This window comes from Macaca nemestrina, chromosome 8 (genome assembly GCF_043159975.1).
Source record: "Macaca nemestrina isolate mMacNem1 chromosome 8, mMacNem.hap1, whole genome shotgun sequence".
Classification (NCBI taxonomy): domain Eukaryota; kingdom Metazoa; phylum Chordata; class Mammalia; order Primates; family Cercopithecidae; genus Macaca; species Macaca nemestrina.
The window spans coordinates 116,854,548-116,866,628 of NC_092132.1; the positions used below are offsets into that span (position 1 = coordinate 116,854,548).

At 41.8% G+C, this 12,081-nt stretch overlaps 1 long non-coding RNA gene across 3 annotated transcripts in view; it reads left to right on the forward strand.

Moving 5' to 3' along the window:
* Window positions 1-12,081, forward strand: part of LOC105476588 (uncharacterized) — a 175,457-nt gene that overhangs the window by 106,748 nt on the left and 56,628 nt on the right. For all 3 annotated transcript variants that reach the window (XR_011607099.1, XR_011607100.1, XR_011607101.1), the window contains one exon: window positions 1,973-2,105. This is a non-coding gene — a long non-coding RNA (uncharacterized lncRNA). The remainder of the gene's footprint in view (window positions 1-1,972; window positions 2,106-12,081) is intronic.

Consider the following 12,081-nt stretch of genomic DNA (forward strand, 5'->3'; position numbering starts at 1 on the left):
TATTAACATTTCTTTTTTTCTTAAAATAGTTTCCTTTATTTTAATTTAATTTAATGAATTTATTTTTTGAGACAGGGTCTCACTCTCTTGATCAGGCTGGAGTGCAGTGGCGTGATCCCCATTCACTGTAGCCTCGACCTCCTGGACTCAAGTGATCCTCCCACCTCAGCCTCCCAAGTAGCCGGGACTACAGGTGCGTGCCACTACACCCGGCTGATTATTTTGTATTTTTGTTGCTATGTTTCCCTGGCTGGTCTTGAACTCTTGGGCTCAAACCATCCTCCCATCTTGGCCTTCAAAAGTGCTGGGGCTATAGGTGTGAGTCACTGTGTTGAGCTTATGAATGTTTCTTATTTCTCTATGAGACTATAAGGTCTTACCTATATTTCTGTCCTTGACAGTGCCAAACACATCGTTTTTACTCTTTACCAAACAGGTGCTTACTGAATGCTTGTCAAAAAAAAAAAAAAAAAAAAAAGGAATGAATGAAAATTCCCACTTGGGGTGTGGGTGTGGCTTTGATGTTGTGGCCTTCTCTTTCTTCTTTGGAGTAACAAGCAAGACAATTCCCACTTCCAGGCCAGGGAGAGAGCCTTGATTTGCAGAGATGCTGCCTATTCAATATCCCGTCTTGTTTGGACGATGCTGGATATTAGGTGGCTGTTGAATACCAGTGACTGTTCCAGCACTTTCTGTATAGATCCTGAGATTTCCTTGTCAGTGATCACATAGACTGTTGAGATTTTATGGTAGTGAGAAAAAACTAGTGCTTCTCTTACTGTGTCCCCCTCCCTCTGCGCCTATCCTACTCCTTTTTACATCCCTGTGTGCTCCCCATACGCAGTCTGTGTTTAATTTAGAGTAGGGAATTACTAATCGAATTTTCCTTCCAGTGTGCAGGCTGCCGCCGCTGCCTGCCATCTTGCTATGCCTTTGTTTTGTGCTTCCCACCTCAAGGCCGCTTTACAAATGTGTTTGATTTGTGGTTGTGGTTTGTAGCTGTCACGGATTTCTTTGTTGTTGTTGTTGTTGCTGTGGCTGCGACTGTTTCCTTGCAGCTCAATTTTTAGCTGAGTGTTTGGGTAGTAAATATGGTTTACACCAACTGTGTTGGAAATAATGGCATTTATGTGCTGAAGTTATTTCCAAAACCTGTGATGTGTGTATACAAATAGATCCACGGCAGGGCCCCTAGACTGGGGAGAACACAGACTCAATAAAACCTTTGAGATGGAGTATAAACAGGTGTCTGAGACTAGGGCTAGGCCAGGCGGCTCAGAAAAATAGCCCCCACCCCTGATGTTGGCTCTAAACTTAAGCTCTACCATAAATACCTTGCTTAGCGTTGGGGGAGGTAGCAGATATTTTTGTGATCGTATGTATCTGCTAAATGTTCGCTTGTATCCTTTTGAGCATCTCACTATAAACTTCTCAATTTTTCTATTCACTCACCCTCAATGGCTTTAAACCTTAACTGCCCTGGATCTTAGTATTGGAAAAAAATGTGCCAAGAAACAATGGGATTGGCCTATGAAACTGGCAACCCTCTTTTCTTCCAAATAGTTGCCAGTCTGGGGGTTCTTTGGTTTATGGGGTGAATCTAACCATTTTGAACAATGCCTTTTAAACTGTATCATGTGACTTTGCTTATCCCAACCTCTGGCAGGGAGTATAGTGTTAGAGAACTCTAAGACGGGGGAGTCAGGCTGCTATTGGTAGATGTGGTTGTAACCTCTGAATTTGGGTGGAGTGGGTTTCTTTGATGCCTAGATTCTTTTTTTTTTTCCATTTTTTTTTTAAAGAGACAGAGTCTTGCTCTGTCACCCAGGCTGGATTGCAGTGGCATGATCATAACTCACTGCAGCCTTGAACTCCTTGGCTCAAAAAATCCTGCCTCAGCCTCTTGAGTAGCGGGGACTGCAGGTGTGTACCACCACTCCTGGCTAATATTGTTTTTAAATTCTTTCTGTAGAGATGGAGTCTTGCTATATGGCCCAGCTGGTAATGCCTGGATTCTTGAGTCCCTCCCTGGCTCATCCCTGGGAGAAGCACCGAACCCCATGTCTGACACCTGTCCGGAAATGGAGCCTGCACATTGACCCTAGGTAAAGATCTAATTCGCTAAGAGGTTAGGAGTGACCTCAAAGCCGTCTCGGCTCTCTGTGCCGAAGGCTGCGTGACAAAGGCGGAGGAAGGGTGTTTCAATTGTTCTCCAACTTGTAAATGCCAAGCAGAAATCTTGTTGCAGTTCCTAAATGCCATATTTTGGTGTGTTTATTGTTTCCCCCCCTAACGGGGAAAGATGGTGAATGGACTAATAATTCAGGAGCCGAGAACATGTTTATTTGATTTTTAGAGCTTTAGCAAATACAGTGTGTACAAAACCCGGTGCCAACAGCATGCATAATTCCTCCAGGAACGGGGCTGATAGGAACACAAAGCTTGTATGCTTCAAAACTGTAACCAATATTTACACATCCGAGTGACTAATTCTCTACTCCGAGCAGAAGAACAATAGGCATAATAGTCAGGTACATTAATGCAGAGTGTGCTCGTCTGGTGACTTGGATATTTGACACATAAACAAAGTTGTGGGGGTGCCACTGGGGGGAGAAGTGGAGGCTTTTTATCTACCTGTGTAACCATACACCAAACAGCAGGTTACAAACACACTCAGAAAATGCTGACCCAATGCCGTTCTTGTACCTCATATGCAGGATTGGCATATGATTTGCAGCGCTGCGGGAGTTCTGTAGCTGACCTCATTAGCGGCGCGTTTCCTGGCTTGTTAGCATCATATTTGTATAATTTACAGCACCTTCGTTTTTATGGAATGTGTTTCTTGTAGAGTGTAATGGCAGCAATATATTTAACCTATCGTATTTAGGAATGCTTTCACTGGAGGCAGCCTGCAGATGGAAAGGGGACATTTTCTCCTCTCTGGCGTGGGCCTGTTTTTGTTTTGTTTTGTTTTGGCTTTTTGGCTGTCCCGTGTGTGTGTGTGCGCGCGCGTGCATTGCATACGTGTATGCATGTTTTTGTGTATATACACATTTTCAAGTGTGAGTTTGCATACGTGCGTGCTTGTTTATGTATGTGTGTGCATATTTATCTGTGTATGCACGTTTGAAAGGGCCTGAAAGACACAAAGGGGCCCTAAAGGTGTGGCTCCTGCTTCCAAGTTCAGAGGCCACTTTCAAGGACTGTCTTGGCTCCCTGGCCAATGTGTGCCTTTGGACTGTGCAGACCTCACAGGCCTAGATGCCTTGCTTTGAGAGGATGAAATTGCAAAATGGGAAAGGAGCCAGGCAGGTTGGGTATTTGGGAATAATTTTTTTAGGAGAGGGAGTAGGGGTGCTGTGAAGACTCTAGTAAGGAAGGCAGAGCACTAAGGCGAGTTCTCCAGCCTCTGTGACCACCTGGGGGCATTTGTAGAAAACAGTAAGATGGAAAAATGGAAAGTACATGTCACTCAGGGACAGATTCTACCCCAACTGAATTCTTATCTTAGAAAAACATAGAGCTTGTGGGTAGGAATGTGTACCTTCTTCTTCTCCCAGACCCATGCAGAAAAGGTAGAAATGGCTGGAACCAAATACTTGAAAAGGGGTTAATGTGTTAATTTGGAGATCTCCAGGGGAAGCCTTGTCCCCGGAGTCAGGAGATCAGATCCCAGCCTCAGCCTGCTGCTGACGTGGCTGCATGAGCTTGGGCAAATTGCTTCCCCATCTTGGGGCACAGTGTCCTTGTTTACAAAACGATGGGACTGGACTGGATGGTGATTCTCTAGAACTGATGTTTTAACGCTCCCAGCCACTTGCCTTTTCTGTTCCCGAAGGCAGATAAAGACTGAAGGCTGGGATTCCCATCAACCACATCGTCCGATCTGTGTTCTTGAGGGTGACTTGCAGTGACCCAGAAGAGAGAAACACGGCTCTCCAGGAACTGTCAGTATGTCTTAGTTCCATCTCCTGACAGGGGGCAAAGAGTGTGAATAGACTAATAATTCAGAAACCAAAGGCATGGCAGGGTGATTTTTAGAGCTTAAGTAAAAACTGGCGCCAGAGTGTGCATAGCTGCATATTTCCTTCCCATAATCACTTCTTGGCCTCAAAAAGAAACTCACTGCAGGGGCAAGACAAATAGGTGGGCCCTGGACTTTGTCAACCCATGATAGAATGATAAGAAATTAAGAGAATCTATTAAAATGACTCGAGGCACAAGGATAAGGCTTATCCAACTGGCCGGTCAGGTTGGGGTTCTTTGCATCTTCCCTCCATCCCTAGCTTTGGAAATTTCAGAAATATTTCTTTGACTGCTATCTTTTTCAATAGCTATACCTCCTATCACTGATGAGAAAGGCTCTGGGTTCTTGATTTTACTTAATAGATATACCCCTAAAACACCAGAGTGGCTAGATTCTATGGCAATAATTCATATAATTCAAATGCTAATAATTCAAAATGCCAAGTTTATATCCTAAATTTGAATGTCAGTTTATATTAAATTTTAAATGCACCAGGGTTGCCGACTATTTGAAGGTACCCAGTGATGAATTCTTTGGTAAAGAAAAATAATTGGCTGGGCTTGGTGGCTCATGCCTGTAATCCCAGCACTTTGGGAGGCCTAGGTGGGTGGATCACCTGTGGTCAGGAGTTCGAGACCAGCCTGGCCAACATGGCAAAACCCTGTCTCTTCTAAAACTATAAAAATTAGCTGGTCGTGGTGGCACGTGCCTGTAATCCCAGCTACTTGGGAGGCTGAGGCAGGAGAATTACTTGAACCTGGGAGGCAGAGGTTGCAGTGAGCTGAGATCATGCCATTGCACTCCAGCCTGGGCAACAAGAGCGAAACTACATCTCAAAAAAAAAAAAAAACAAAAAAAAAAAAAAGAGAGAACAAACAAACAAACAGCTTTGCAAAGTCTCTAGTTTTTAACTGAATCCTGAGATATTTATTAAGCACCTATGAAGTACTCAGGATTCAAATAAAAACTATCAAATTCTTGCCTTCAAGGGGCTCTTAATCTAAATGTCGAATTGGGAATGACATGCATTTTGCATATACACAGTAGTATAGATAATAAAATGTGGACAGTTTCAGCATCCAGCATCCACTGATTAGCGTGTTTTCAAAATTCTGTAAGAGAGAGTTTACTATTATAAATGTTTGTTCCAAAACTCTTATTAGTCCTACTGGACTGATCTGGTGACTAGCTTGTCTAAAGTGATGATTAAAAAAAAGGTTGTTGCTTATACACTGCTGGGAATGTAAATTACTTTAGCCATTGTGAAAAGCAGTATGGCAATTTCTCAAATAACTCAAAAAAGAATTACCATTCAACTCAGCAATCCCATTACTGGGTATATACTCGAAGGAATATAAATCGTTCTACCATAAAGACACATGCATGTGTATGTTTATTGCAGCACTGTTCATAATAGCAAAGACATAGAATCAACCTAAATGCCCGTCCATGGTAGACTGGATAAAGAAAATGTGGTATATATATACCATGGAATACTACGCAGTCATAAAAAAGAATATCATGTCCTCTGCAGCAACATGGATGGGGGTGGAGACCATTATCCTAAGAGAACTAATGCAAGAGCAGAAAACCAAATTTTACATGTTCTCAATTATAAGTGGGGGCTAAACATTGAGTACACCCATGAACACAAAGAAGAGAATGACAGACACTGGGGGCTGCTGTAGGGTGGAAGGCGGGAGGAAGGTATGGTTTGAGAAAGCCCTGTTGGGTACTATTCTTATTACCTAGGTGATGAAATAACTGTACACCAAACTGCTGTGACATGCAATTTACCTATATAATCAATCTGCGTGTGTACTCCTGAACCGAAAATAAAAGTTAAATAAAGGACTTGTTAATCTGCACTCAGATTAGAGGAGTGGATACGTAGTTGGATAGACTTCTTCCCCTCTGTTAAGATAGAAGTGATCCTTTTTACCGTCTCTGTGGCCAGTTCCTCCACCTTGGATCACTAGATCTTCCCATTCTTTCTCACCGCCTTGTGATCTGGACTGTAGATTGCATGCATGCTCTCCCTCCTCATTAGCACTTAAACATGGCCAAACTGCTCCCATCTTAAAAACGATGCTCCTGCCATAATCTCTAGATTTACTACCTCTTTCTGTCTCTTTCCAGCCACACTTTCTAAATGACGGTGTCATAATCATCACTGCAGGTACTTTGCAGTCCACTTGGATGTGGCTTCTGTCCTTTACCAATGCCTCTGAAATTGTTCCTCAAGGTCACCAAAGAGCTGCAAGACGCTAAATCTTACAGGTGCTCATCTTGTGGGCCCCCTCCCTAGCATATGATCACTCTCTTCTGGAACATCACCTTCTCCTGGGGTCTGCTCACTTTTTGGTTCACTTGTCAGTTTGTTTTGTTAGCTTGGGGTTTGGTCCTTGTCACCTGGTTGGAGTCCTTAAGGTTTTGACCTAGTCTCTCCTTTCTCTATTTTTCCCCTTGTCCAGACGATCTGTCTACGTGCCACAACTTCAATGGCCTTTTGAAGGCTTCAGACTCGCCAACTGTCATGAGCCTTTCCTCCAACTTTCTACTAGGCACCTCTTGTTGGTTCCTTTGCCGTATCAAAGAGAATACACAGTACAATGGTTCAAATCAAGACAAGTTTATTTTTATTTCACAACAAAGTCCAGAATTCCTGGGCTTTCCAGGGAGGGCAAGTGGATCCATGAAGTTGTCTAGAGATTTAGTTTTTTGTTCTATCTTGTGACTTCACCATTTAAAGTATTGTCCTTTTCCACATGGGGAAAGGTGTCTTATATGCACTGTGTTTCCAGCATGTACAAAGTCGAAGAGGAAGCTGAAGGCAACCCGCTTCCTCTTAAGAAAGTGACCCAGTAGGCCAGGCATGGTGGCTCATGCCTGTAATCCCAGCACTTTGGGAAGCTGAGGTGGGCAGATCACCAGAGGTCAGGAGTTTGAGACCAGCCTGGCCAACATGGTGAAACCCCGTCTCAACTAAAAAAACACAAAAATTGGCCGGGCGCGGTGGCTGATGCTTGTAATCCCAGCACTTTGGGAGGCCGAGGCGGGCGGATCACGAGGTCAGGAGATGGAGACCATTCTGACTAACACGGTGAAACCTCGTCTCTACTAAAAATACAAAAATTAGCCAAGGAGGTGGTGGGTGCTTGTAGTCCCAGCTACTCAGGAGGCTGAGAGGAGAATGGTGTAAACCCAGAGGTAGAGATGCAGTGAGCCGAGATCATGCCACTGCACTCCAGCCTGGGTGACAGAGCGAGACTTCATCTCAAAAAAAAACAAAAAACAAAACAAAAAACAAAACAAAAAAAAACCACACACACACACACAAATTAGCTGGGCATGATGGCAGATGCCTGTAGTCGCAGTTACTCAGAATTCTGAGGTGGGAGAATCACCTGATTCTGGGAGGCAGAGGTTGCAGTGAACCGAGATCACGCCATTGCACTCCAGCCTGGGTGACAGAGTGTGACTCCATCTCAAAAAAAAAGAAATGAAAGTGACCCAATCGTACCTGGCCCTTGTATACTTGACCTATGTGGCCTTACCTAGTTGCAAGCTAAGTTAGGCAATGTGCTATTACCTAGGTGACCGAGTAGCCAGTTAAAACCTGGGATATTCTATTGTGAAAATGAAAAATAGAAGGCCCTAGGCTTTATCAACCCAATGATAGAATAATAAAAAATTAAGTAAATCTATTAAAATGATGGAAGGAAAATGACAGGGACAAAGTTTGTCCAACTGGCTTGTAAGGCCAAGGTTCTTTGCACCTTCTCACCTGCCCTCCCTGGAGTGCCCAGAAACTCAGGACTATGCTGTGCAAGAGAAATACACTTCAGTCCTATTTGAGCCATGATATCATGCATTCTCTTTGGTATTTGCAAAGCAGTCATATGGCTCTGCCTAATGGAAAGTTGGAGAGAGAGACTCAGGTGAGCTGAGTGTCTACAGCACATATAACCCCCAGCCACTCAGAATGATTATTGGGAGGACAATTAGCTCCCTCTGCCACAGGCACCTCACACTTAACATCTCCAAGACTAACCTCATTGTTTCCCCCCTCAAACCTGCTGCTTCTATGGTTCGATCATACTCTCAGTAAGTATCTTCATCATACACTCAGTTGCTCACACCGGAAAACTGGAATCATTCTTGAGTTCTCTCTTTCCCTCACTGCTGCATAGCCAATCTTTCTCCAACCCTAGTCACTTATACCTCTGAAATATTTTTTATTTTATTTTATTTATTTATTTTTTGAGACAGGGTCTCACTCTATCACCCAGGCTGGAGTGCAGTGGTGAGATCATGGCTTACTGCAGCCTCAAACTTCTGGGTTCAAGTCATCCTCCAGCCTTGGCCTCTCAAAGTCCTGGGATTACAGGTGCACGCCACTGCACCTGGTCTTAAATATTTGTAGATTCACATACTTCTCTCTACCTTGTTACCAGCTTAGTCCAAGACATCATTCCTCTTTTTTTGATCATTGCAAAGGTTCTTAACTGACCTTTCTACACTTAGTCTTGTCCCTTCAGATCTATTTTCCATTTCATTGTGAAAGTTCCATTATAAAAATGGAAATGTGATCATAGTTCTCCTGCTTCAAATTCTTCAGTGGGTTTTGCTTAACCCCAAATTCTTCATGTGCTCTAGAGGACCTTGTATGATCTGGCCTCTGCCAGTCTCCCCAGGGTTATCTCATGCCTCCCTGACCTTGGTTCTCTCCAGTCCTAACACTCTGGGTTGATTGCAGTTCCTAAACTCAGTAATGTTAGCACTTGATTCTGGTCTGTCAAACATACTAGTCTCTCTTTTGGAGCACTCTTCTTGTCTCCTTCTCTTGCTTGTTCAATACTATTTAATTAAAAACCTCAGTTTAGCGATGATTTTCTTAGTGAGACCTTCCTCCTTCCTGCTAGAGCCATCTCCTTGGTCTGTGCTCCTATCGCTCCTTGTCATTCATCTTTACTAACACCGATCTAGCCAATAATTCAATGATGAGGATCTGTATTTGCGACTGTATCGTAAGCTCTAAGAAGGCTGGGTTACCTTCTTTATTTGATGAATAAGATATGTAAAAATATTTGGAAAAAACATGCTACCTTCAAATAATTCCTTTATTTATTTACCCACTATTACATTAAGCAAAGTCTTTGTATAATGATGTATGGTTACGTATTACAATGATAACAATAGCAATTTCTGTTCAAAAAATTATTACAAATGTACAGTGAAAGAAACAATTAGTAATAAACACAAATGATATATAATACTTAATTGTAATAATAGCTCACATTTATATACTTTTATAATTGTGACGCTTTTACTTATATAACTTTATTGATCCTCATGAGACCCTGTCAGAAATGTCAGATGAATTATTTCCACTTTACAGGTGTAAACACTGAGGCTAGGTGAAGTTAAGATATTTAACCAAAGTCTTTGACTTAATCAATAAAGAAACCAGAGCATGAGTCCAGATCTCTTGAGTTCAGAGCCAGAGTCCTGTCTACTGTGTCAGGCCTGAGAGGGAACATGAAAGACAACTATGCATATCTCTAGCTTCTGTGTCTGATACAGGCAGGCATTTGATAATTACTTGTTGAACAAATAGATATACCAGTAGATATGACAATATTACTGAGATGTTACACCAACATGTAAGTCAACAATTATGGAGTAATAAACAGAAAAAATAAAATACATTATACTATACAGGAGAGAGATGGAATCTGGCCAACAGGCTAGGTAATTGCTCTTAAGTGAGTTCAATGATCACTTTAAATAACTATGTGGGTGTGGGAGGTCTGTATCTAAGTCTCAAGAATCTTGAAATCACTGATGATGGGCTTGACAAAGGAGGTTTTTTTATAACTTGGGACTTGATTGAAATGCAAGGTGTAAAACGTGTGAATAATACCCAGTTTGACTTTCATCTATGCACAGGAAGAAACAGAAGGCTGTTGTCTCTGTCACTGACTTGGGAAGGCTTAAATATTCTTCTGTAGAAACTTCTTTCTCTCTCTAACCTCATCTGAGCATTGGAATGTGTTCTTGACTAAAGTGGGTACCAGGTGGCCATCTACAGAGCTTCTGCAGAACAGTCAGAGTATCCTTCTCTGGGTGGGGTATGTGGGGGTAGATAGCGTATCCTTCTCTGGGTGGGGCATTTTGGGGTAGATAGCATATCCTTCTCTGGGTGGGGTATTTTGGGGTAGACAGCACCTCCATGAATAACAATGCTTCCTCCAAGGGGAGACCTTAACTCTGGGATGGTAAGAATTATCTTAAAGACCTAAATTCTGGTGATTCTAAGAGGGGAAAATTTGCCTGATCTGAGGGTCTTGCATTTTTTATTTTCTTGGTTAGTTTCAAGGTTAGCTACAGGTATGTAAAGCACCTAGTATAGTTGTTGAACATAATATGAATAGGTGCTCAATAATTGGTTGTAATTATGAACATAATGTAGCCAACTATAAAGAAAGTGCATGGACATGGGTTGAAACCCAGTTTTGACACTTATTATGTGGCAATATAGCTTTCTGATCATGAGCAAGTTATTTAAACATTCTAATCTTAAGTTATTTCCGGCCATGAAAATAACAGTAGTCATTTTGGGTGAGGCTGTCTATTAGGTCTTGTATGCCTGTTATTTCTTAGCATTACAGCAATTTTGAATGCTCAAGTTTATAGGTAAGGTAACTGAGACTCAGAGACATTAGTGATTTGTCTTATGATGTGGTCATTTAGCTAATGTCAAAGCTAGAGCTAAATCCAGGTCGGTCTGATTCCAACACCTGGTTATTTTCCACTTCATAACACTGCTTATGTGAAATAGAGATGACAAAAATGCTGAATTGTTGTGATGATTAGAGTCAGCACATGGCACACATTTGGCATTCAAAATAGTAGCTATCACTGTTAATTGTGCCTTAGGTGGTACAGGACAATCTATATATCCGTATTAGCCAGAGTTGGAAGAGCTTTGACATGTACTATCCATTAGGACTGCTGGTTGGCATATAGTGGACACTCAATAAGTGCTTCTTAATGTGTTAAAGATGTTGCAATGATCCATGTTAAAGGTCAAGTAATGTCTGAATTTATAGTTGGATTCTGTCCTTTTGCACCCCCACCACATACAGCTCTTTCACCTGTGAAAGTTTTGTGAAATGCAGTAGGACAAGGAATTATGAGAAGAGGTCTTGTTGAAATAGCTGGGTTTTTTAGCCCCATCTCAAAATATATTGAGATAATTCAATTTCTGTATGGCTAAGCAGACTCCTATCAGACCAACCCTCTACAAACAGGCAATAACTTTAACTCTAGTAAAAATAAATTTAAAATATCATCTACCCAAAGGTACTGGAGAGTGAACAAAGATGAGCAGATTCTCCAGGGATATTGTTATTTAGAAGAAGGAAGAGTCTGGGATAAGTTTTCCACTTACTGAGGCCTTTGGCTGCAGTCAGCACCAGATAGGGAAGTTAAAAACTTCTATAGAAAACCTGCAGTCTTTCTGGCCAGAAGAACCAGATGAGAGATTCAGGCAACCACAGCTGCTAAATATAAACTTCACCCAAATCTCTGGTTGACCCTGAATCAAGCATGTATGGAGTAGAATCCAAAAAGCTCAGCTAAAGATAGAAGAATTGAACTGAGATTTGAGTTGACACCCAAGAGGCAGTTTGCAATCTGAGTCTAACCAAGTTAATTACCTACTATAGCAACAACAACAACAACAACAACTCAACACTCTTCTGTGGAATATAACAGAATTCGGAGTAACCACAACACAACATTCACAATGTCCAGAATATAATCCAAAAATATTCAACACAAAAAGATCCAGGAAAATGTGAGCTAGTTTCAAGAGAAAACACTATCACTGAAGACTGATCCCTACTTGGTCCGAATGTTGGAATACGTAAATAAGATTTCAAAGTAGTTATTATATGTAGTCATTAACATCAGAGAAAATATGATGGAAATAAACTTAAAAAAATCTCAGTAGAGACACTATTGAAAAAACCAAATAGAGCTGATAA